The sequence below is a fragment of the Ornithodoros turicata genome, chromosome 2, assembly GCF_037126465.1.
Source record: "Ornithodoros turicata isolate Travis chromosome 2, ASM3712646v1, whole genome shotgun sequence".
NCBI lineage: Eukaryota > Metazoa > Arthropoda > Arachnida > Ixodida > Argasidae > Ornithodoros > Ornithodoros turicata.
Window position 1 is genome coordinate 15,548,215 of NC_088202.1, and position 21,779 is coordinate 15,569,993.

A 21,779-nucleotide genomic window follows, 5' to 3' on the forward strand; every position below is an offset into this window, starting at 1 on the left:
GCGCGCTAACTTACGTAGACGCCTTTGAATTGCCTTCTGGATCCGTCGAGCTTCAGCTTGACGAATTGGAACTTGGGTGCGACGATCTCTGCGCTCGGCGCGACGACGAATGGCACGGAGCCTCTCATATTCGGCATCAACCGCAGAAAAATGGACGGGGACGCGGGTAACGCTTGTAGCAAATTTCGCTGCATCAGTGATTGCCAGAGAAAAGCCACTTTCACTGTCTGGCGTAGTGGCGGCGAAAGTGGATTCGAGACCGAGCAAACACACATGATTCCCAGATCATCCCGTTTTCATCTCACGGCCTCATCGGGATGAGTTGATCCATGCATTGTCCCCCAGATCTCCGGGAGCGAGCAATAGGAAATGGTCCCATATTCATCCCTGTGAGAGCTGCCTGCGAGAATGCAGACGCCGCGAACCCTTCGCGCCTCCAACTGCGCTTGCGCGGTACGCAACTCCGGCTGCATTTCGTAACGTTACGTTACTACGTGATCCTTAACATGGTCGTTACCTAACACGATGTAAAATTTATCAATTTCATTCTTCATATTTACGCATGGCACATCCAGTATTTTGTCGTTTTAAAAGATACGCGACTTGCGCGGCTTCTAGGCGGCCAGTGGGAGCGATACAAGGTATATCTAAACTGGTAGCGAAAACTAGCGAAAATACCAAATCAGACCCATCGGCAAGGCCACCAGCAAGAGGCGCGAGCGATCCTGGGTGTTGACAGTAGAGGTACGGTTGTAAACAGAAAAACTTTGCAACATGGGCGTCGCTTGTGTGTGTACTAATAGGTTATTCATAATTTCAATGTAGAAAAAACTTTCTGTTGCCCCGCTCGTGCACATATACGAGATCATCTACCACTCAGTACATTTCCGTATCCTGCTCCTTTGCGCATGTGTCGCAGTTGGGGGTGGGGTGTTTATCCGTGCGTCTCTGTGTCCGTACCGTGTGTCCGTGCATTGTAATACGGAGTTCGTACACTCTTTGGGTCAAACAGGAAGCGACGTTCACACCTCCGTGCTGTAGACCAAGATTAACACGTGTGAACAGGTGAATACAATGCATCCCCTGTTGCTGGGCCCACGAAAAAAAAAAAAAAGATTTCGTCATGGGACGAGCGGCCATGATAGTGTGTTAGCAGGAACCAACTGTGTACCAACGATGTCGTGTTTTGTTGCAATGGACCTATAACGGCCACTCATTGAATAAATGCAAATGTCTAATCACTAGGTGTACGTATAGCTCTGGGTGAGAAATGGGCCTTATGTGAGCCTTCCTAATTTCTGTATGGTCATCACGATGCCTTTCTGTTTGGAGTCTGTGATAACCACGTGGTGATAACCGTATGTATTTGGAATTGATATGATTCATTAAACCTGATATGCTTTATTTTTCTGTGTTCTCGTCTGGTATTGTTGACTGGGCGCGGAAAAAGGAATACAGAGCAAGTGAAGTGGGCCAATGTAAACGTGCATGGCTAATTATGCACTAATTATTATTCATACCAGTGACGTCATCTCTGACGTCATTTATTTACAATGGTAGTAGTCCGCGCAACGGATGGATGGCGCTGACCGTCTCAATGATGGCGTCATTCTGAAGACACAGGGGCCTATGGGAGTTGCGCTACCTGTTTAAATATACCTTGAGCGATATTCAAACGTTCAAACCGTTAGCAAGCTCGTCCGGGTTGCAGGATGGAGGTGTTGTGGTGTGATGTTACAATTGTGAGCGAGTTGTGCGTTGTGTTGTGAGTTGTGTGAGCGAGTTGAATTGTGTTCATTTGTTTGACTGCTTGTGAGTGTAGCTGGGAGAAAAGACACCACTCTGGAACCAGACTGTACGCTGAGGTGCCAAAAAAATGTGGATGCCATCACGCACATCTCGACGAAATGTCAGTGTCCCCGTGAGTGAGAGCCTGCAAGCAATACGTTCCGTAAGGTACAGCGGCGAAACTAACAATGTGACGGCAACGAGGGTAGCCGGTACCCTCAGTCAGGGCACGATAATACGAGTAACAGCGGTCCAATGCTCTTGCAACACGGCGCGTTTCTATCCCGCAATTCTCAAACAAGTGGTTCGCATGTCACGGACATTTATGAAGACGCTTCCGATGAAGGTATAGAAGGAGAAGTACATGTGTTACACCAGCGAGGGTCACATATGGCTCATTTGAGCAACGCTTGTACGGAACAGGCGTTACCGATGGCAAAGTGTCGATGACTAAAGTGCATGGACGCTTGTACAGATGTTCAGTCAGAGGTACAATTCTGAAGGACACTCTCCACTAACATACATGGACTTGAGCGACGTTCAAGGTAAATTAATATATATTACCACAATTTAGGAAGCGTAGAGTCAGTATATTTTTCTTTGTAGAAAATTCTGTCACGCCAACTTCTGCAGCATGACTGTTCTCCCGCACTGAAAGACCTCCCTTGTATGTCAAGTGAGTTATTGTTACAGAACGTGATCACTCTTTGTTGAAAATAGGAGAAATGCTGTCACGCTGTCTCTGCTGCAGCGTCAAAAATCGCAGACCAATCCAAGACGTGCCGCCTCCACCTACTTGGCAACCTTATTCTCACCGTATGATTCATTCCAGTGTTTCATGGCCTTGCATTGAACGTGTTGTACTTTAACGCTGGTAAAATTAAGGCATTCATCATGCAGTGAATGAAGCTGGGCATCCGGACCCTGAATTTCCCATCGGGGTACGCAGAATTATGTATTTCCAGCCATACAAAACGCTTTTGAACATGCTTTCAGCATGGTTGGCAAACCAATCCAACCTAAATTTCAGAACTGCTGGATGACCTTGACACTTTATGCGCTTCATATCGCTTTCGACATTGTCACACAGAGTCCCACACAGTCCGCCAAGTATACAACGATGCAATGGCAGACGAGGGAAATGAATGAGCGTCTACTTCAGCCAGTGTGGCAGTCAGCCCAGCTGTCTCAGTCCCAGCGAATAAGGCAACCAGACGCACAAACTTCACAGTATGGTATGCCAATAGAGATTCTCACAAACGATATTGTGATGCGTTGACTGTTGTATGGTGAACTAACTGCAAAGCAAACTGTTTCAGCTGTGCGTATCCCAAGCAGAAATCAACAAGATGAGCGGCCCCTCCCCCGTACTGCTGCAGTGTATATCCTGCACATGGTAGGAACATTTTCCTGTATGTTAGAAGTGCATTGCAGATCATAATTCTGTAGTCAGCATCATAAAAAAGAAAAAAAAAAGGATCGCGTACTATACCGAGCATACGATTTCCTCTGTCATTAATTTATTTCCTTTTCTTTCTCCCAGATATTGTGCGTGATTAGCTGGTGCTCTTAACGAGTTCCTACATCTCCATTTCTCTTATTTTTCATTCCATTCATGTTGCACATATTTCCAAATCTGTAAACACATTCTTAACACTCTGTACTCATGAGACAATCATGTGCTTTGACGTAAAAAATGTCATCTCCTGTTTAGATGCCAACATCTTGCAGCGGAGCAGATGCTTTGCACATCGGTCACAGGTGATCAGAATATTTTATTTAACATAATTATCTAAGTACACAAGTCACAGGTATGTAGCTTTCAACGTTTTCCTTGATTTTGTGGCAGATTGCAACTTTTGTACGTTGTTTCTTCTTCTAGGTCTTGGGGTGTTAATAGGTGCTTCTCGAGGGCTGTCTCAGGAGATCTTCCCACATCGGAAGTAAATACCTCCACTTTGCCTCTTTGCTTCCAGCGAAAGGGCGCAAAGCAATTAACATCATTTACTTTAGCCTTTACAGCTCAAGTGCTCAGAATGGTGCATACAATGAAGCTTATTCAGGAGCACCACACCGCGCGGCTTGACCTCATATTACCAGCTCCGGTGGCGCAGCGGTAACGCGTGCGCTTGGAGACTGGGAGGTCCGCGGTTCGAATCCGCGGGCCGGCTGTGCCGTCTGGGGTTTTTCCTGGGTTTCCCTCAGATGTGTAATAGGCGTATGCCGGCACAGTTCCCCTGAAGTCGGCCCATGGACGCAGCTATCCTCCCCCCGAGCGGATTCCGCTCGGTCTTCCACTTGACCCTTTCCTCTCCTCCTCTCCACCACCTTTCCCTTCCCGAGAAACATGCCGCCTAATCAGGCAGGCAGACCTCTCGGGTTCCTCCCAACGACACTCCTCCTCCCCTCCTCCTCGACCTCATATTGGCCAAGTTAACAACGGCACCAACGGAAGGGCCTGCAGAAAATGACATCTTCAGGGAGCCATTCTAATATCGTCAAGAGCTTCTGCGATTCGATGTCTCTCTTTACCATCACAAAGGCTATAATTGGTACGTTCTGCACAATCCACGCGCATTGTCTACATGTATTTTGGATAAGGTTGTGCGTAAAGTTCTGTTTTCGTCAGTTGAGTATCTCATGGCTTTTCTTAATGATGCGCGAGCACCTTCTTCTGAGATGTGGGGGGAGTGACGAAAGAGACACCACTAGACTGATTTTGTGTGAACTTATGTCAGATGATGTGGCACAGAACTTCAGCTACAAGGGTCGTAAAGGGAAAAAAAGAACTTAAGCGCCCTCAATCTGGGGCAAGATTGTCATTCGTATGTACTTTACTGTGCATACTGAAGTGCTCATAACACTCAAATCATCCATTTGCAGCCTTCAAACTGTCTTGTCAAGTTCTCATGCATGCTCAAACGACTAGAATGTAGCCCGCTCGAAGCTTCTGCTTGCCAAAAGTGCAGAGGGGAGTTATACTGTGATATTTTCTGGAGCATCGTTTATCTAATTGAAGTACTGTATACAATATTTCCTTGTGATCTGACTTAAAACGTTGTTCCTTAAAACTCTATTATGCGAGGTAAAAATCGAAGACTTTTGTCATGTTGTCATGTACAGTATGTGTCAGCCACATATGATGGAACGAGGAATGTAACAAGAAAAGGCTATAAGTGTTGTATATCAAGAACAGTTGTTGAATGTTTCGAAAAGTAGTATGTTTTGGTCACATGTATCTTTTCCTTGAGACAAATTAAATACCTGTGAGTAATTGCCTAATAATGCCTTACGTAGACGATGTTCGTAGCAAAAAGATCGCGAAATTAACGCAATACGAAATAATATCAGAAGTGACAATCTGTCACGAGCTTTGTGCCTTTCGATAGAATAGCGTCCATGCTTATGTGAAAAAATGTCACCTTTTCTGTGGATTTCCAAGTTGTAACGCGGTGCATTTTTCTTGAAAAAAGAAAAAAAGTGTACTTTGACTGAGACACAGGGGTAGGTGTTTCTCAACCCAGTCTATACCTCCTGGTTGACACATAGACCCTATATAAGAAGTGAAAAACTTTGCTTTGTTATCCCTAAGTTATTTATTAGCAGCATTGGGGGGAAAACGGGTAGGCAGATTAACAAGGTTAATCAGCTGCTGTTCGCGTAGAACACTTCGCCTGTTTTAATACCGTGGTTCACATTAGCTGGGACACCCTGTATACAAACATTTCTCAGTTTACTGTTCAACCCACCCTTTTTCTATTTTCTCTTCTGAGAGAGATGAGAGAAGTTTGTGAATGTGTTTGTGAAGCGAGAATAGGTGGAACCTTGCACCTCCACTGAGTTTCAGAGGTTTTTCCAACAGTGTGTTTATGTACTCTCGTTTGTAGTACGTGTTGTGTACAAGGCCATGTGCGCTTAGGAAATAAATATATTTTACTGAAATTCCAAAGCAGTAGTTTCAGTGCTCTTCGCCATTCTGAGCCACGGCAGTGGGCGGGTAGCGGGAGGAGGAGCTACCACGATCTCTGGGCTGCATGCATGCTTCACTGCAATACCTCAAAAGACGCACGCAGTATCATCCCAGCTTGATCGCTCGGGTGATCCCCGGGTAGCTTGCGGGGACGTTACTCGGGTGGCCAAGTTGTGCGTTTTTCGGAGTTTTTTCGGGGATTGGCATTCCTACCGGGAACGAACGCATCGCCCCAATGCGTGGTTCGGGGTTCATCGCAGGTATGGATTTTGGTTTGCTGGGGAGCAGTCCCGTAACTCTCCCAGTTGGTCCGCTTGATGCAGTGACTAGAGTAGGGCCGGCGGGCGCCACGGATGTTAAGCAGTATGGGCAGGTGGTCACTCCCGAGCGTGTTGGATACGGGGACAAATAGTGAGGATATGTTGACTGATAGCGTCCAATATTTCAAGACTCTATTGGTCGGAAAGCTGAAAAAGTGGGTAGAGCTTCAGGTAGAGGCATGACCCATTAATGGTCAGACTCCCTTTTAATATAGGGGGATATGTTTATTAAGAAAAAGAAATGCTTTAATATAGGGCTGTGCTGGGCGCCATTGTCTATCGTTTCGTTGTCAGCGGGAGTGCAGAACAGCGTACGGCCATGGAGGTGTCCGTACTCTCGGAGTCAATAACACGAAGTATCCACGATGCAAGTGTGTCTATTTTGCCATTAGAAAGTGCTTCGAATATATTTCGAGTCTGTAGGTACTCTTGAAATGTAGAATTCCCTTCGTAGAAATGGTGCACTACCCGCCCAGGTTTAAAATATCTGCACGCGGGACCACTTGCAAGTTGTTTATGAAACAAATACCCCTTCGAGAAACCACTTGAAAATTGTTCACTTTAAAACCCACTTGCATGTTGTTCCACCGTGGGACCCATTTGCAAGCGGTTCCACTTGGAAAACCACTTGCTCCTCCCCGTGCAGTGGCCCTGCGCAGTGGAGTCACGTTCTGTTTACTGACGAGGCAACGTTTACGACGAACTGATCCCAGAGGAGGCGGGTTTGGCGTCCTCCTAACTGCAGGTAATACCTTGAGAGTCGGCGCCTGCTTCGAGACGGCCCTTTTCATTTTTTTTTTCCCTTTTCAGATATGTACCCCAGTACGTTCAGAGCGTGATCTCCAGTAGACGGCACTTCGTGAGCGTGTGGGGCGCCCTTTCGCACCAGGGCTTGGGGCCTCTTGTCCGCCGAGACGGCCGCTTAATTAAACGGAGCAGCATACGTTAGAATCATCGAAGATCATCTGCTCCCATACGTCCTTGACGGTCCTTTTCCTGACGGTTGCTTTATTCTGCAGCAAGACAGAAGCCCGGTTCGCATGTCGTCCACTGTCCAGCGCAGACTAGACGATCTTGGTATCATGCAGCTTCCCGCGTGCAGCCCGGATCTGAACGTGATTGAAAATATATGGGGCATGATGAAATTTCGAATGAGCAAGCAGCCGGAGCCCATTCGGTTCAAGGACGCCTTATGGGAGGCGATAAACAAGGAATGGACGTCCCTCAAGGAAGACGTAGTACACCTTGTGGGCCGGCTCTATCAATGGCTGCCAGACCGCATGTCCGCTGTGACCTCCGCGAACGGGGGCTTCACGCGATGCTAAATAAAATATTAATGAGGTGTAATTTGGCTCTTTCTTCCCTCTCTTTGTTTCTACGTCAATATCGTTCGCTTTTATTTACCAGCGCCCGTTATATCCAGACAAAATAAAAGCAAGACGAGAACGAAAGCGAGAAAAGAAACTGCCAACTGTTGTCACTCTCTATCATTCCTGTTATCTTCCAGCTGCGATCTGCGATAGGAATTTGCCTGGTGAAACGCCCCACGGGCATGCCCTTGTGGGGTAATTGCTGCAAACGCCACGGTGTGTCGCTGCCTGTGTTATGCCCTGCGCCCTCTCAAATTGAATGGACCTGTCCGCTCCCGCCAACTTCCGGCCGCTCTAGGGTGTCGCGGCGCCGAGAAAAACGCCACTCGCGTGTTCCGTGGACTTTTGGAACAAGCTGTACGCCGCTCATAGCCACAGTTGCTTCACAGCGCTAACACGGAATAAAAAAAAAGTGCATTCGGCCGTCCCGCGCTTCATAAGACATACAAACACTGAAATTGGATTGAATGGTTTAATCACAACGTGTCAACGTTTTTCAACGCATTCGCCATAGCGTGAGCATACGCACCCAGGAAAGCAGCCAAAGGCAAAGCACTGAAACAAGCAACAGATGCCAGGTAGCCCAGCATTAGCTTCTGGGCGTAAGTGGCGCACTATTGAAAAATCTGAAGTAGGTCCAGTCAATGGAAATTTGTGAATGAGATGTAATGGAATCCCTGGATGTGTCCGATACATCGATTCACAAAGTACTGATTTCCTAAACACATGTTAAACATCACACGTCGCGACGCCCACTACTTTTCTTTGTCTATTACACACGCACACAGAATGCAAAACTTAGAATACCTGTGGTTAACACGCGTGCTTGCAATCAGGTAAACAGAGTAGATACGTTTGCGAAATGACAATGAAGAGTTAAACATTTTGGATGATTGATGTCATGCGCGCGGCGTAAGCATGGAGATCGTGACGCGCTCGTTAATAAATCATCGCTGGTCGACGATTCGTGACTTTACGTCGCGGGACAACTTTCATGAGCGATGCCACAGTCGTCTGCCTCGGACTAGTTTTGCCCATATTCAGGTGTCTTTTTAAAGGTGACGTCCAGACAAAACACAAAGTTGAACACAAGGTGCTATCAGAATAGTCGGTGCCTGAAATATATGTGACCGAATCTTTCGTTTTAAAACAGTCAGAAACACTCGAAGATGGTTTTAGTCGGATTTTCCAGCCAGCTGCGCGCTCCCCACTGAATTCAGGCAACAGTGTTTGGACTCACGTCACTGGAATCGGTTATGAAGGTAGACGGTACGTAACAAAATGCGGGCTTCCAACTCCAGTGTCTGCTGCTGAAGAGTCACTAGAAACATCTACGTTCATATTTTCGGCCCAAACGGATTGCAACCAGCCTGGCTACGCCGTCAGCTGAGCGATTGGGAATCTCGCTGGCAATGCCAGTTACGTCACCAGAAGAGCCAAAGCAGGAAAGGGCAATTTCAACCGGAAGCTGGCAGTTGGTTTGGAATTCGATGTTTTCGATGTTTTAAGAAAAAACACGAACGAATTTTGTTACACTTTTTTGGGTTTTCTTCTCTGAAGGCATCTCCATGTGGGCATCACATTAAACTTATAATTCGGCATTCCTCGCGGACACCACTTCTAACGTGCGCTGAACTCTCAACACACGGCACGCTGTATTTAACGTCTTTCACGGAAGACGGCATGTCTATAAGCAACTTATATCCCGGCACCAAGTTGCTGCGTCGTCGGTCGGGTTACCCACAACATAAGAATCAGTGGTCCGCAATAGATGTGATCGTTAACCTGTTAGAAGGCTCGTTTGGCCCGAGTCAATTTCCTCGTGCGTCACTTTTAGAAAGCTCTCTTAGACTGTGTCCCTACGGAAGTTTCAAAATGCCACATCCAGGGCGCCCTTCAGCATCGCGTGTTGTACGGGGGGATTCCCGCAACGTGGTACAACTGCCACCGCGTCTGTCAAAAATGTCTCACTGCTCTCATCCAAACACCACCTAGAGACAAAGCATGATCGCTTGAGCGACGAGTCCCAACAATTAACACGCGGATGTTGTTTCCAATGCAGCCCCCAATAGACAGATTATCTCCGATGAATAGAAGGACTAGCCATTGTTTAGGGTACACCACTAGAGGGCGCTACGAGCGAGCCTTCACCAGTGGGGGCCGCTGCTGTCGCATTCCGCGGATGACGTCATCGCTCCTTGGGGAGCATGGTGAGAGAAAGCGGGAGGCATGGGATGGCGATGCGAAATAGAGCGCCCTTGTGCAAGGCTGTGGGGGCGCTGTTAGCGAGAGGACAGCCACTCTCGGTGGCGTGGAGAGTGGCGTGGCCACTCTCGGGGATACGCGGCGTCGGCGGCAAAGGGTTTTGGGTCCAGCGTTGTGTACCAGACTTTGAGCGAGTTTATATTAATCTCACTCCGTTTATTGTTCAACTTATGGTTGTTGTTTGAGGGCTCAATTGCTATGCTGTGAGATTGGTGTGTACGGCAAGCATACGGCATAGGACAATCTGAATAAATAATTATATAAAAAAAGGACGTGCACGATAAATTACGCCATATTATTCTTCCCGTGTTGCTGCACTTTACATTATAAACCCACTTTCGCGAACCAGTCCGTTCACAAACAGCCGTGTGCATTCCTTCGTGTATATATTAGACTTAGATACTTTGATGCGTAGAGACTGAGGTACTACTTTGAATTGCCTAATAACGCTTTTGCGACTCGAGCGCGTACATTAGAAGGCACCAGACTTGCGCTATATTAGTTTGGTGATGGTGCTTATGTTCAGACAAGAGTGGAGGAAAGTTGTTCCTATTTGCTTTATATATTTATTCACTTCATTATATCATTCTCGCATAATAGTTTAAATTTAATTAGCGGTTAGCAATACTGCAGTATAAGCAATTTAGGACACTACAGTGTGTGAGATATATGTAAGCACCTTATGGTTGCAGAATCTCTGGGTGGATATCAGTAAAATTTTAGTGTCTTCCTTTCTGTGGTGGTCACTGTCACTAATAGGAATTGAGTTAAGCGTTCTGGCAATTCCAATGTAAACAGTCACCTGCTATATTGGAAAGTGAGTGATTGTAGTCAAAAAAGTCTCAATAAACATGGTACCTTCTACAATACTATCTGTGATTCCTAAGTGTCAATATGACAAGGTATGAAGAAATGTTAACATAGTGCATGTTATCCAAAGCAAGTTCTTCCACATCCCTCCCATGTACACACACTCAGAAAAAAAAAAGAACGGGTCTTGGGTTTGCCTCTGGTAACATAATTTAACTACACAAATGCAGATATGTGCACTCAAACACATTCGCAAGGAAAGCATGACGATTATTGCAGTTGCAACAGTCATGTCAGTAGGTCATGCACACATTGGTATTTTTGAAATTTCTCAAAGATAAGGCAGATATGACATGTCAACAGGTTGCAAATCTCTGTTACATCTTGCACATTTGTCATGCTCATCTAGGTATTTTTGAAATTTCTTACACATCTCCACATCTTTTATATTCAACGTGCTGGACAACTAGTGTGCAACACCAGATATCAAGTCTAAATCTGAGCCAGTATGGGTCATGGACGCACCGGTGTAACATGAGCAACAATAAGGCAGATGGCATGTCAACAAGTTGCAAACCACTGTTCCATCTTGCACATTTGTCATGCTCATCTAGGTGCTATCTTGGCTGGCGGCTGCGATTGGTAGACCTTATATGTTTACATACCAAGGAGCGAGAAGAAGCCTTAAGCTGGCTTTCTGTGTCTAGGTTGCGTTGGCTCAGAGCGTTCGTGATCAGGCTGTAACAGAATCGCTTTCGTAGTCATTTGAGTCATCCCTATTTTAAGAACTGGCGTTACAGTAATTTTCAGAAGTTGAAACAACATTGCACTACTTCATTCGCATAATGGTTGAGGATCGATGCCAGCGTTGCAACGAAGGAAGCCCTTTGCGACTTTCGAGAATCGTCTCGCAACTACCCTTCTACAAGCTGCCTAGGTCTCTTAACTTAGCTGCATGTACTGGCAGTGGCAGCAGCTGTGTCGTCACATCAGTTCACAACAGTTTACTTGCTCGTGTAATACTGACCGGATTACCGCATAGTTGACCCAATCGACTTCTCCCGAAGAGCGTTTGATGAAGGCTTCGCCCTTGAGTTCTGCTATGACCGGGGTCTACGCCCTGCAGTTCCTGTTCACTGCAAAAGACACAGTGGTGTTATGACGACGTGTGAGTGGAATGTGCGCCAAAAGAGTACGTTTGTTTGACCCATACTATGTCGAAATGTAAGCCCACATACTATTTGATTAGATAAAAAGATGACGTATCTCAAATATGCCTTTCGGGCTTTCATGTACCCCTTCTGGCTTATCTACGGATAATAGCGGATGTAGCTTTCTGGAGAGAATCAAATAAGTAAATAATAATCGACGGACAATTTTTCGGAGCAGACAGAACCTTGAAAAGGGAGGCATAAAAATCAATACGTAAAAGGGACACCCCAAAAATTAAAATAGAAGACTACTTCACGTGAATTCTAACGTGAACGTATTCAGCAATAGCTAAATGGGAATGTGCCAGCACCACTTCTGCCCGTGAAGACACTTTCTGCAATGAGGATTGTGCTAAGGTACAGTGCTGGACAAAAGTTTACGGAACGCGCGAGCGGCGTATTTTCTCTGGGCAGAGACACCCTAGCGGCGAGCGGAAGCGGCGAGTCCACTCGTTCAGAGGGATGGAAGAGTGCGCTTGTGGCGACCCACCGTGGTAGTAGTGGTAACTTTGCTTTTGAGTGTAACGAACGTCAAAATGGTTTCGTTTTCGGTCTACTGCACCGAGCGCGAGTGGCTATCGCGGGAAGGAAGTCTCTCCGCTATCGGAGAGATAACAGGGCGCTAAGATGAATTGAGGCGACAACGGGCTGCAGTGCATAGCTTTTTTTCTTTTTTTATTAGACAAAAACAGAAGAAAAGAGTGTGTACCCTTGAACACACACACACACAAAAAAAAAGGAGGCGGGGGAGACGATACTGTCTCAATACTTTGTCGGCCCCCCTTTCGCAGCAATAACGGAGGCCATGCGCACAGGAAGGGAAGCGTATAGTCGGCGGACAAGGTCCACGTCTTCACGTAGCAAGGACCACTCTGCTTCTATAAATTCCCAGAGTGCGTCCTTGCTCCTTGTAGGCGTCCGTCTCTTGCTCATCCTATTCTTCAGGATGCCCCAGACGTTTTCAATGATGTTTAAGTCCGGGCTCTGCGCAGGCCATGTCAGCTGCATTACGCTGAGGTCGTCGAGAAGGCGTTGGACAGTTTTACTACGATGGACGGAGCTGCCATCGTGCTGGAAATGGTAGCACCCATCCGGGAACGGCCCGTCCAGAGCATAGGGGAGCAGCGTCCTCTCGATGACCTCTGCGTAGGCCATGGAATTGAAGCGCCCTTCCAGTCGTACCAAAGGCCCGAGTCCGTCGTACGACAGGGCGCCCCAGACGCTCACCGTGTGCCGGCCACTGGACAACACTCTATGGACATACTGGGGCAGGTATCTAGCAAAGGTGGAGAAAGTATGAGGTCGTGCATAATAAAATGAAAATGATTTGGGATACTGAATAGGTATACCTGCAGTTCGGAGGCCGCCAGACCCGCCTGGACTGGCACCAACGCGTACTAAATGTGGCCTCGTCGCTGAAGATTACGCTGTGCCAGCGGTTGTCGTCCCAGTCCATGTGGTCGAGGGCAAACTGGAGCCTGGCTTCTTCGTGGTCAGCCTTGAGGAGGGGCTTCTGTACAGCAACACCAGATTGAAGGCCAAGGGCCTTGAGGCGGCGCTGAACAGTTTTGGCCGACGCCCCTAAGCCCAGTTCCCGCTTGATGTCCGTCGACGTGAAGAATGGCTCGACGGCACTTACGGCAACTATTTGCTGGTCCTCCTCCGTGGTGGTGGCCGGCGGTCTTCCACTTCTCGGGGCATCTTCCAGGCGGCCCTCTTCGCGGTAAACGCGGACAATGCGATTAACCGACGAAAGGGAACACCCAAGACGGCTGGCAATCGCTCTTTGGGACAGTCCAGTCAGTGACAACGTGACGACTTCTCGTCTTCGCTCGATGTTCAATCTTCTGCTCATCTTCACTGATAAGAGGAGCTGTAGCTTTCTTTCCTTTTATTTTACTCTACCTTGTCATACCGCAGTTAATTTGAATTCGGGAATGATCCGCACAGAAGCTTTGGGTAACATCTTCTTACATCTTCACGAACGAAGAAATCTTCACGCATGAATATGTTACCCAAAGCTTCTGTGTGGATCGTTCCCGAATTCAAATTAACTGCGGTATGACAAGGTAGAGTAAAATAAAAGGAAAGAAAGCTACAGCTCCTCTTATCAGTGAAGATGAGCAGAAGATTGAACATCGAGCGAAGACGAGAAGTCGTCACGTTGTCACTGACTGGACTGTCCCAAAGAGCGATTGCCAGCCGTCTTGGGTGTTCCCTTTCGTCGGTTAATCGCATTGTCCGCGTTTACCGCGAAGAGGGCCGCCTGGAAGATGCCCCGAGAAGTGGAAGACCGCCGGCCACCACCACGGAGGAGGACCAGCAAATAGTTGCCGTAAGTGCCGTCGAGCCATTCTTCACGTCGACGGACATCAAGCGGGAACTGGGCTTAGGGGCGTCGGCCAAAACTGTTCAGCGCCGCCTCAAGGCCCTTGGCCTTCAATCTGGTGTTGCTGTACAGAAGCCCCTCCTCAAGGCTGACCACGAAGAAGCCAGGCTCCAGTTTGCCCTCGACCACGTGGACTGGGACGACAACCGCTGGCACAGCGTAATCTTCAGCGACGAGGCCACATTTAGTACGCGTTGGTGCCAGTCCAGGCGGGTCTGGCGGCCTCCGAACTGCAGGTATACCTATTCAGTATCCCAAATCATTTTCATTTTATTATGCACGACCTCATACTTTCTCCACCTTTGCTAGATACCTGCCCCAGTATGTCCATAGAGTGTTGTCCAGTGGCCGGCACACGGTGAGCGTCTGGGGCGCCCTGTCGTACGACGGACTCGGGCCTTTGGTACGACTGGAAGGGCGCTTCAATTCCATGGCCTACGCAGAGGTCATCGAGAGGACGCTGCTCCCCTATGCTCTGGACGGGCCGTTCCCGGATGGGTGCTACCATTTCCAGCACGATGGCAGCTCCGTCCATCGTAGTAAAACTGTCCAACGCCTTCTCGACGACCTCAGCGTAATGCAGCTGACATGGCCTGCGCAGAGCCCGGACTTAAATATCATTGAAAACGTCTGGGGCATCCTGAAGAATAGGATGAGCAAGAGACGGACGCCTACAAGGAGCAAGGACGCACTCTGGGAATTTATAGAAGCAGAGTGGTCCTTGCTACGTGAAGACGTGGACCTTGTCCGCCGACTATACGCTTCCCTTCCTGTGCGCATGGCCTCCGTTATTGCTGCGAAAGGGGGGCCGACAAAGTATTGAGACAGTATCGTCTCCCCCGCCTCCTTTTTTTTTGTGTGTGTGTGTGTTCAAGGGTACACACTCTTTTCTTCTGTTTTTGTCTAATAAAAAAAGAAAAAAGCTATGCACTGCAGCCCGTTGTCGCCTCAATTCATCTTAGCGCCCTGTTATCTCTCCGATAGCGGAGAGACTTCCTTCCCGCGATAGCCACTCGCGCTCGGTGCAGTAGACCGAAAACGAAACCATTTTGACGTTCGTTACGCTCAAAAGCAAAGTTACCACTACTACCACGGTGGGTCGCCACAAGCGCACTCTTCCATCCCTCTGAACGAGTGGACTCGCCCGCTTCCGCTCGCCGCTAGGGTGTCTCTGCCCAGAGAAAATACGCCGCTCGCGCGTTCCGTAAACTTTTGTCCAGCACTGTACAACACGAGATCCCGAAAAGCAAGTACTGTTACCTTGTAACTGTCGCAAGCACGACGAAAATGGTGAGGATTAGCAGCAAAGTCATGGCTGTTACTCGGCGTCCTTTCAACTACCGTATTCGCACAGCTAACGTATTACAACATATTTATATCACTTACCGAATTCAGAGATCGGGAGTTCATTAATGTCCCCATTATGAAGTATGCTCGGTTCGTTATTGAATGTGCAAAATGAAAACACGCATGCACAGCCTATATCTCACTTTCAATATAAAAGATTCATGATGGTCGTAACTTATTTTTGTCAAGCCGTGTCTGGTATGTGTAACCGAATCACCCGTGTGTCAATAGCACTATAGTAACATTTGTGCCAGGGGTGAAGAACGATGCTTTTTTGCGTGTATAAGAATTCGTGACTCAAGTTTATGTACCTGTGTACGTGCATAGAATGTGCACGAGGAAAATGTCGAGCATTAGCATCAAAGTCATGGCTGTTACTCGGCGTCCTTTCAACTACTGTATTCGCGCAGCTAACCTATTACAACATATTTACCTATATCACTTACCGAATTCAGAGATCGGGAGTTCATTAATGTCCCCATTATGAAGTATGCTCGGTTCGTTATTGAATATGCAAAATGAAAACACGCATGCACAGCCTATATCTCACTTTCAATATAACAGATTCATGATGATCGTAACTTATTTTTGTCAAGCCGTGTCTGGCATGTGTAACCGAATCACCCGTGTGCCAATAGCACTATAGTAACATTTGTGCCAGGGGTGAAGAACGATGCTTTTTTGCGTGTATAAGAATTCGTGACTCAAGTTTATGTACCTGTGTACGTGCATAGAATGTGCACGAGGAAAATGTCGAGCATTAGCATCAAAGTCATGGCTGTTACTCGGCGTCCTTTCAACTACTGTATTCGCACAGCTAACCTATTACAACATATTTACCTATATCACTTACCGAATTCAGAGATCGGGAGTTCATTAATGTCCCCATTATGAAGTATGCTCGGTTCGTTATTGAATATGCAAAATGAAAACACGCATGCACAGCCTATATCTCACTTTCAATATAACAGATTCATGATGATCGTAACTTATTTTTGTCAAGCCGTGTCTGGCATGTGTAACCGAATCACCCGTGTGTCAATAGCACTATAGTAACATTTGTGCCAGGGGTGAAGAACGATGCTTTTTTGCGTGTATAAGAATTCGTGACTCAAGTTTATGTACCTGTGTACGTGCATAGAATGTGCACGAGGAAAATGTCGAGCATTAGCATCAAAGTCATGGCTGTTACTCGGCGTCCTTTCAACTACTGTATTCGCACAGCTAACCTATTACAACATATTTACCTATATCACTTACCGAATTCAGAGATCGGGAGTTCATTAATGTCCCCATTATGAAGTATGCTCGGTTCGTTATTGAATATGCAAAATGAAAACACGCATGCACAGCCTATATCTCACTTTCAATATAACAGATTCATGATGATCGTAACTTATTTTTGTCAAGCCGTGTCTGGCATGTGTAACCGAATCACCCGTGTGTCAATAGCACTATAGTAACATTTGTGCCAGGGGTGAAGAACGATGCTTTTTTGCGTGTATAAGAATTCGTGACTCAAGTTTATGTACCTGTGTACGTGCATAGAATGTGCACGAGGAAAATGTCGAGCATTAGCATCAAAGTCATGGCTGTTACTCGGCGTCCTTTCAACTACTGTATTCGCACAGCTAACCTATTACAACATATTTACCTATATCACTTACCGAATTCATAGAACGGGAGTTCATTAATGTCCCCATTATGAAGTATGCTCGGTTCGTTATTGAATGTGCAAAATGAAAACACGCATGCACAGCCTATACCTCACTTTCAATATAACAGATTCATGATGATCGTAACTTATTTTTGTCAAGCCGTTTCTGGCATGTGTAACCGAATCACCCGTGTGTCAATAGCAATATAGTAACATTTGTGCCAGGGGTGAAGAACGATGCTTTTTTGCGTGTATAAGAATTCGTAACTCAAGTTTATGTACCTGTGTACGTGCATAGAATGTGTTCTGAGAGGCACGACGGCTATCTTTTTCCTAGTAGGGTGCCTGAATACTAGCTCCCTTTGCGTAGGGTGAAGAAAACAGCGTCTGCTACGAATTTCCGAGATGTTTACGTCCACTCATAGCTGACGATGTGCTCACAAAAGTGTAGCTACACAGTAAATCATTTTACACCTTTATTTGCTCACAACAACAAACAACAAAGTGTATTCTTATAAAAACACCCTTTTCTATTCCACAAAGAGTGCAAAAAGTGCATTACTAAAGGTGTAATATCGACATACACCACGTCTTATCCAATGTGGATCATTAATGGTGTAAAGTGGGGTGTTGAAACAGGCGTTTTCCGTCGAATGCACATTTTTTACACCCATTTGAATTGGGAGTATGGTGTTAAAAATTGTGTTTTATTTCGTGAGAGAAAAATTATGCTGGTTTCACAGCTCCGCTCAGCAAGCAATCACATTATAGACGATAACCTGAGTTAAACACACAGTATTTGACAGGGAGGGATGTTAGAAATTTAGCATCTACCTTTGACTCGTTGCAAGCGTGGGTGTTCATTGCAAAAACACATTCCCGCCACCGTTACAAACGTTTCCCGCCCCACCTCATGTAACGAACGTGCCCCAACAAATTTTATTTCAGTATATGATACATCCGACACGCCAATATAGGCTACTGAGGGCACCCCAGGTCTCTCTATGCCTCTGCACTCACGTTGGTCCCACAGTGTTAACAAGCTAACGAGGAGTGCCTGCGACGCATTGCACTCCGGTTTAGGTTCTACGATGGAACCACGGCTGGAAGTCTACCGCGTTCGCGGTGCTGCTTGCCATAGAAGCAAGAACGTCGAACTGTATGTCTCGGCCAGTGGTGTCGGTATGCTGGCGCGGAAGCTCCTATTACACTATTTTCGACGGAATATTTGCTAGCAAATAATTCCATCATAAAAGGTGTTTTCAATAGAATACTCCCATTTTAAGGGTGTTTTTGTTTTTAAACACCCATTATAACAGTGTTTTATTAGGAATACACTTAACTAAAGGGTGCATTAGAAAACACCCATCATTTGAGTGTAAAGGCAACACCAAAAAGGTGTGCACCATGGGACAAGCCGTTTACACCAAAAAAGTGTAAAAAAGTTTACTGTGTACACTCTTGGCTACACATCACATTTTGGGGTTGAGTAAATACATAGCAGAAGAGGTTTGAAAAAGTGGCTGAAATCGGTATACAGCATTCATACATGGTAAGCGTGGACGTAAACATGACGGCTTTGCGGCATTCGCTTCTACAAAGAGTGACTTCACCCTACACAGAGGGTATTCAGGCACCCCATTTCGTAGTGTTACACGTGTCACCCTAGTCGGCGCACAAAGATATTCGCAAATATACTTTGCATACGGAGCAGTTTGAACATTACCATTAGCGATGGAATAAGAGTGACCCAAACAAGCGGGCAATCGATTACGGAGCATTGCTTACCGAGCATAGATTACCGAGCGTACTACAAGATGACTAATTACCTAAAATTCATTAATGGACTTTTTAATTTGGGAATTTCGGGAAAAGCGAGATGGCAGGTTGAGAAGCTATCCTACTTGCACGTTTAACAAATTCTGAGACACGCACGTGCGTCAAAATATCATTCCCGAAGTTGATATGGAAATGAGCCGAAACCAAAACCGAGGCGACCGCGAACGGAGGGCCTGCAGCGCTCATTTCACGTCAGAGGGTCACGTGATTTGGAGCGATGGAGATGATTGGAGTAGGTGCCGCTCGGATGGCCAGATAAACCGCTTTCCGGCTCAGATAAGCGCACATTTGCCTATCGAAATTCTAGTACAGGTAGTTCGTCTTCTGGAAACTGTCTTTGTTGTTAGTCACTCGGTTCCATCGTCCCTCTTACCTCCATGCGTGAGGACTTCGTCCATTCCTCGAATGTGGGAGACGTGAAGAAGCTCACAGTAAACGCTTTTGACACTTTTTGGTGTAAATGGCGTGTCCCACGGTGCACACCTCTTTCATGTTGCTTTTACACCTGAATGAAGGGTGTTTTCTAAAGCACCCTTTATTTAGGTGTATTCCTTATAAAACCCTTTTATAATGGGCGTTTAGGAACAAAAACACCCTTAAACGGGGAGTATTCTTCTGAAAACACCTTTTAGGATGAAGTTCTTCTCTGGCAAATACTCCCTCACAAATAGCTAGTGTAATACAAGCTCCCGCGGGACCATGCCAAGACATAGAGTTCGACGTTCTTAATTCTATGGCAAGCACCACACTGAACACGGCAGACTTCCAGCCGTGATTCCATCGTAGAGCCTAAACCGGAGCGCAATGCGTCACATGGTCACAGGCACGCCTCGTTAGCTTGGTAACACTATCGGACCAGTGTGAATGCCGAAGTAGCCTATATTGGCGTATTGCATGAATCATATACTGGAATACAATTTGTTGGGGCACGTTCGTTAAATGTAGTTTGTAGTAAATGTAGTAGTAGGAGGAGAACGTTTGTAACGGTGACGTTAATGCGTATTCGCAACTAACACGTACGTCTTCAACGAGTCAAAGATACAGCAAAATTGCCACAGCCAGCTGTGAAGCCAGCATAATTGTTTTTTTTTTCACGAATTAAAACACCATTTTTAACACCATATTCTCAGTTCAAATGGGGTGTAAAGATGGTTTATTGGACGTAAACACCTTGATAAACAATTCACTTTACACCCTTAATAAAGGACATTGGATAAAATGTGGTGTATGTCGGTAATGCACCTCTAGTGATGCTTTTCTTGCACCCTTTGCTTGCTGCAAAAATACTGTTTTTAGAAGATTACACCTGTTTTGTGAGAACAAAGGCGCCAAATGATTTACTGTGCTCCTCTTCCGGCTGTGGGAAACTAAGTTTTCCCGCCTGCGTTGTGTGGAGCACCGCGATCAGGGCAGCCCTTCCAGAAAAAAACAAATTCCTACGCAAATGCAGACGCGACCACAGCATGTGGTGGTTCCATAAGTTTCCGGCCCGACCAACTTTTAATAGCCATAGGGACGAAACAAGTGTACCACTTTTCGACATAGTCACCCTTAACTTCGATGCACTTTTGACACCTTTCAACCAGCATTCTTATACCCTTGAAAAAATAGTCAGAAGTTTTGTCCGCAAAATGCTGGAAAACTGCCTCTTGCATCTCACTATCGTTTTGAACTCTCCGTCCTCTGAGATCCCCCTTCAAGTTTGAGAACAGGAAGTAGTCACTCAGTGCCACGTCTGGACTGTAGGGTGGGTGGTGGATTTCTTCGAAGCCGCACTCCTTCAGTGGAGCCTTGGCAACAGAAGCCGTGTGGACAGGGGCATTGTCCTGGGGCAACCGGACACCTCGACTCAACTGCCGCGCCTCTTTTCCTTGATGGCGTCTCGCAGTCGGTGCAGGGGTGAATCATAGTAAGTCGCATTCACTGTGGTGTTCCTCTCTTTGAAGTCGATGAGGAGGATCCCGTGACTATCCCAAAATATTGTTGCCAAGATCTTCTTTGTGGATTGTGTCACCTTGGCTTTTCTTGGGGTGCTTCTCCTGGTTTGCGCCATCCCATCGACTCGTTTTTCGAAAGGCGATCATAGTTGAGCACCATAGTCTCATCCCCTGTGACAATTGACTTCAATATTTCTTCTTCATTCTCTTTACAGAGCTCCAAAAACTCTTTGGCACAGATGACGCACTGTTGCTTTTGAACTGATGAGAGAAGTCGTGGCACCCATCTCGCACTGACCTTTTTCATGTGAAGGCCCTCGCCGATGATGCGAAAAACGTTTGTTTTGGAAAGCCCCAGCCTTTCTGAGATTTCATTCATCTTCAGACGCCTGCCGCTCAGCACTTCCTCCTCGACAAGAGACAAATTTTCTTGTGTCACCACTGCCACTGGACGACCATCGTGGATCATCTTCAATGGACTCTCGCCCCAGTCGAAACTGCTTAGCCCAGTCTTTTACCGTTATGTACGACGGAGGAGAAGCTTCCCTGTACACGTTGTCCAGTCACGCTTTAATTTCTTGAGGCGGAAGTCCCTCTTTTGTCAAGAATCTGATCACAGCGCGGTACTCGATTTTTCCATTTTAACTGAACAGCGCACCCTGGCTGTTTGAAATGCCGCTCTCCAACTGACAAAAGCATGGAGGGGGTTAAGGGTGGTGCTCCGGCACTCCAACAGATGGCGCCACGCGTCCTTAATCGCATTTTCAAATTCGCGCGCATTTTCTACCTCGGGCCGGAAACTTATGGAACCGCCCTCGTATGTGTGAAGGCACAATGAAAAGCTAAGTTGTCCTTGTCACAAATGGAAAATGAAAG

At 46.6% G+C, this 21,779-nt stretch overlaps 1 long non-coding RNA gene across 1 annotated transcript; it reads left to right on the plus strand.

Annotated features, from left to right (window-relative positions):
- Positions 1 to 2,259: 2,259 nt before the first annotated feature.
- On the plus strand, positions 2,260 to 2,565 carry LOC135383144 (uncharacterized). Its single transcript, XR_010419691.1, has 3 exons — positions 2,260 to 2,333; positions 2,395 to 2,464; positions 2,540 to 2,565. It is a non-coding gene; the product is annotated as an uncharacterized LOC135383144 (long non-coding RNA).
- Positions 2,566 to 21,779: the final 19,214 nt, after the last annotated feature.